Source organism: Euphorbia lathyris, chromosome 5 (genome assembly GCF_963576675.1).
Source record: "Euphorbia lathyris chromosome 5, ddEupLath1.1, whole genome shotgun sequence".
NCBI lineage: Eukaryota > Viridiplantae > Streptophyta > Magnoliopsida > Malpighiales > Euphorbiaceae > Euphorbia > Euphorbia lathyris.
The window spans coordinates 17,257,563-17,263,562 of record NC_088914.1 but is presented as its reverse complement, the minus strand read 5'-3'; positions in this window follow the sequence as shown (position 1 = coordinate 17,263,562).

Here is a 6,000-nt window from a genome sequence, read left to right as displayed (position 1 = left end):
ATGTAATCCATATTAGCAAGAAGTATACAAAATGCTAGAACTTATCCCAGGTCAAAAACCAGAACACAGGCCTGATGTCGTCTCACGAGTCTTCAAAATGAAAATTGAAAGTCTAATGGAGGATATAAAAAAAAAGAAATTTTTGGGAAAGTATCTGCCTTGCTTTATACAGTTGAATTTCAGAAAAGAGGTCTTCCTAATATACATTGTTTATTATGGTTAGCTACTAATACAAAACCATTAACAATAATAGAAATAGATTCATATATTTCAGCCGAATTACCATGTCAACACACTGATCCAATGGCATATAAAATGGTATCAAAATTTATGATTCATGGTCCATGTGGTATAGTTAAACCTACTTCTCCTTGCATGCGCAATAATCATTGTTCGAAATTCTTTCCCAAAAAATTTCAACCCAAAACTGTTATAGACTCGAACGGATTTGCAATTTATAAAAGAGAAGACAACAAAAGATACATTGAAAGAAATGGTTTAAAAATTGATAATCGTTTTGTGGTACCATATAATAGGCATTTGTTAATTAGATACGAAGCACATTTAAACATAGAATTTTGCTGCTATTCCACCATGGTTAAGTATCTTCTCAAGTACATTAATAAAGGATCTGATAGAATAAGAGCGGTCATAAAAAATAATCATGCATCTGGAAATGAGCATACTGATAAAAATTTAAACTTTGATGAAATTAAAACATACTTAGATTGTCGTTATATATCTCCTTGCGAAGCAATTTGGAGATTATTTGAATTTCCTATACACCATCGAGAACCTTCAGTGCAACGATTAACAATTCATTTGCAAAATAAAAATGTGGTTTTTGTTTAACGAACATCAAAACTTAAGTATGATGATGAACTATGCGGATATTGGTAAAACAATATTCACTGAATGGATGATTACAAATAACAATTATGAAGATGCTCGTGAGTTGACGTACGTTCAATTCCCTACGAAATGGATATGGGATGCAAAGGGAAAGATATGGGTGAGGAGAAAAAAAGGGTTTTCAATAGGAAGGATTTGTTATATACATCCGAATTCTGGCGAACTATACTATCTAAGGCTACTATTAAATATAATTAAAGGACCTAGGTCTTTTACAGATATAAAAACTGTGAACAATGTCACATATGATACATATCAATCAACTTGCAATGCTTATGGTTTGTTACAAAATGATAATGAATGGATTGAAGCAATGGAAGAAAGTTTATTGTCTGCTTCATCATCTCAGTTACGACGTTTGTTTGTTATTTTAATAGTATATTGTGAAGTGGCTAATCCTTTACAATTATTTAACCGCTTTTGGACAAATTTAAGTGAGGATATAGAATATGAAATCAGAAACACCCTGCACTTACCAAATATGTCAATCCCAGAACATCATATTAAAAACCATGTTTTAATAGAATTAGAAAAACTATTTAATCGCAATGGTTTTTCTCTAATTGATTATAATTTGCCTATGCCAAATGCTTCAGATTCTGAAAATAGTCAGAATCGTCTCTTAATTGAAGAGCTTTCTTATAATGCTTTTGAATTAGAAAAATCACACTCTAAAATGTATAACAATTTAAATGTTGAAAAAAAAGAGGCCTACGATGCAATTCTCAGTTCGGTTCTTCAAAACAAAGGAGAGAAATTTTTTCTTTATGGCCATGGAGGAACGGAAAAAACATATTTATATGAAACAATTATAGCAAGGCTACGTTATGAATATCAAATTGTCTTAGTTGTTGCTTCTTCGGGCATATCTGCTTTATTACTTCCTGGTGGTAGTGTAACACCCTGATCCAATACCATGTAGATATTGTCCGCTCTGGCCCAATTCCAACACATTGGGCCTCACGGCTTTAAAACGCGTCTTCATGTATTGGATTCACATCTTACTAATAAGCCTCAATCACTCACTTTCCATCTCAGATGTGTGATTCAGTTCATTCCTGCCCCCATCGCCATCCCTTAGGGCCGCTCCTTGCTCAGGCCTTCTTACCCCGGCGCCACCCACTCCGGACCGGGTCGTTACAGGCCCACCAGCTTCCGCCTGGTTCGTCCCCGAACCACACATCGTACGTGGAGAGTCGGCTCTGATACCAATTGTAACACCCTGATCCAATACCATGTAGATATTGTCCGCTCTGGCCCAATTCCAACATATTGGGCCTCACGGCTTTAAAACGCGTCTTCATGTATTGGATTCACATCTTACTAATAAGCCTCAATCACTCACTCTCCAATTCAGATGTGGGATTCAGTTCATTCCTGCCCCCATCGCCATCCCTTAGGGCCGCTCCTTGCTCATGCCTTCTTACCCCGGCGCCACCCACTCCGGACCGGGTCGTTACAGGTAGAACAGCCCATTCAAGATTTAAGATACCAATCAATTTAACCTCCACATCTTCTTGCCAAATTAAAAAAAAACACGAACTTAGCTGAATTAATAACTAAGTCTTCTCTTATTATTTGGGATGAAGCACCAATGAACCATCGATAATATTGTTTTGAAGCGCTTGATAGATCGTTAAAAGATATTTTATGTACTCCTACAAATGATGTATCTGAACGTCCTTTTGGCGGAAAAACAGTTGTTCTTGGCGGAGACTTTAGACAGATCCTCCCAGTTATAGCTCAAGGAACAAAAGAAGATATCATAAATGCATCGATAACAAATTCATATTTATGGCCTTTTTTAAAAATCTACATACTGAAAAAAAACATGCGCTTAGAAATAAGTGAAGTAGCTTTTAATCATAATGAATTTGATAATTTTGCAGCCTGGCTCCTTGCTGTAGGTGATGGTCAAGTAGAACATACATCTATTCCAACACTAGATGATGAGAAAAATTGGATAGAAATTCCAGAATGTCTATTAGTTAAACAATTGGATGATCCTATTAAAACAATCATTCAAGAAACGTATATAAATTTTGCACATTCTTATAGTGACCATATTTATTTAAAAGAAAGAGCAATTATTACCCCTAAAAATGACATAGCCGACGAGATAAATTCTGTCATGCTAGATTTATTACCAGGGGACATTCATTCATATTACAGTAGTGATTCAATTTGTAAGATCTCTAATAATAATGAAGAATTAGACACTTTATCCTATTGACTTTTTGAACACTTTGAATTTCAATGGCTTTCCTCAATATGAATTAAATCTTAAAGTCCATGCACCTGTCATGTTACTAAGAAATATTAATCCAACAAATGGTCTTTGTAATGGTACAAGATTAATTATAACTCAACTAGGAAATAGAGTAATTGAAGCAGAAATAATAACAGGTTCTTTTAGTGGCGAAAGAGTTTTCATACCGCGAATAACATTAACATCTGTACAGACAAAATGGCCTTTTGCTTTAAAACGACGCCAGTTTCCTATTAAACTTTGCTACAGTATGACCATAAACAAAAGCCAGGGGCAAACACTTAGGCAAGTGGGTTTATATTTAAAAGAACCCGTTTTCAGTCATGGTCAATTATATGTAGCATTATCAAGAGTTACCAGTCAACAAGGAATTCGTATTCTACTACACCATAATAATTCTAATCTCGATATAGCAAAAGTAAATTTTACAAAAAATGTTGTCTACTCTGAAATTTTTAGTCATTTATTTTCCTGATATATATATATATATATATTTTACTTTGTATGACATATAACTTATAATATTCTATATTGTCATGCAACAGAAGAAAATGTCGTATGTTGCTCTTGCAGACATTGATAAGGACAGTAAAAACATACGAATTAAAGTTCGAGTGGCAAGAACTTGGGACTTTATAAACCCTCAGGACAAGACAGATATTTTTAGCTATGAACTTCTGCTCATTGATGAAAAGGTTATCAAATTTAAGCATCAATGATATTTTTTATTATTAATTACAATGACTATCTATTTTTTTAGCATTACATGACTTCACAGGGCGATACGATACAAGCAACAATTCCTCACCGAATTTCACAGCGATTTCGAAGTTTATTGTTAGACGGATCTATAAGTCATATTTCTGGATTTATTGTTGTTCCCGCCCAAAACAACTACAAGATCAGCAGCCACCCATTTCGTATAAAGCTCCCGTTCAATGCATTTGTGAAAGAACTTGACGAACCTAACTCCTCCATACCATATGACAAGTTCACTTTCTTGGATTTTCCAAGTATTGAACAAAGGATTGGGTTTGTTGACTACTTATGTGGTAAGGAATTACATGTTTAATATGCTCATGTAAAAAGTATACCATCATCTTCCTTTTTTTATAATACATAATCATGGTCATTCTGTTTTACCTCTTTCACATCTTAGATGTTTTCGGACAAATAATTGTGATTGAGAATGTCGAGCAACTGAAGCTGTCAAACCAAATTAAAGACAAAAGGACTCTAATTATCCAAGATATCAAGTATGTCCATTTTTTTTTCTAAAGGCGAGATGTTTACACTTCTTACGAGTATTATTTCTCTATTTTTTTTAACTAATTCGTTATACTTATATACATATTAGTGCAAATCAAATTGAAATCACATTATGGGGAAGAGCAGCAATATCATTTCTAGAAGAAGTTTTTACAGCAGCAAAATCAAAGCCTGTCATTTTAGCCTTTACTAGCATGGTTTCAAAATCATATCAAGGTTAGGAACTCATATTAACATTTGTAAATATCTTTTTCCCTTAGAGAGTTTTCACATGCATACTTTTGTTATTACCATAGATGGATTCACTGTTAACAGCACATCAAGCACAAAAATTTATATTAATCCCGAACTGCCTGAAGTTACAGACTTCATTACCCAGTAAGTCCTTCTATGCTTTTTTTATTTTATTTTTCATTACAATGGTATTATTTTATTCTAATTTTACCATAACAACAACTACAGACTTCAAGAACCATATACTGAGCTTAGGAAAGTAGAAAAAGAAATCATTCCAATTGCAGATATTGAAGAAGAAAAAAATGTAAACAGAAAGACCATCTCTGAACTACTACAATTGGACATCCATGCAGATAAGGTCCTCTATTAAAATGCATATTTGTCTCCCTACTTAATATATTTAACTTATAACAAAACCTAACTCTTACAATATGTCATCTTCTTTAATAAGGCAATGAAATTTACATGCAAGGCTATAATCAAAGAGATCGATCCTACTGATGGCTGGTGGTATAAAGCATGTCCAAAATATAAAAGAAGTTTGCAAAATATTGGAGACAAGATTTGGTGTAAGAAGTGCACTTACATAAATGAATTACGTATTCCATGGTAAATAATACTTCATAAATACACAAACTATTATATAATTTAATAACTAACATTTTCAAATTTATTATTTTATTTCAGGTATAAGCTAACTGTCATTGCACAAGATGAAACATGAATTGCTCCTTTCTTACTATTTGGTCTTTCAGCTCAGTCTCTAATTGAAATTCCAGCAAGCAATGTAGTTATGGGAAATAAAGATCGTTTTGACATGCCACCTATCATATCAAAAATTGTGGAATAGAAAAGATTTTTCAAGTTTGCATAAGTGATAGAGTGGATGATGCATCTGCAATGTCTTTCAAAGTGCTTCACATTTTTAAAGATGAATTTATAACTGGCAAAAAAGAAACCCCAAGCCCAATTTCAGTGCGTCCCTCACATCTGCTGTCAAAAAGTCCCATAGCCAATTCATCCAAACCAAGTGTGAAAAAGAAACTTGAATTTCCAGCTCATGATAGTCAAAGTTCAAGCATGGTTGAATTCGAATCAGTTGGTGCTACTGAGAACATTATTCCTCCATCTGCCAAAAAAAGCAAATCCTAAACAATTGCATGAACTTCTATGTTAAACTGTTGTTATCGTTTCAGTTTTATTATATGGACTTTTATATTATCTATAAATAATTAAGATAGTTGTCTTATGCGTTTAAAGTTTTATTAACTACATCTATGAAGCCAAGTTTTTTTTTAAAAAAAATTTGCGCA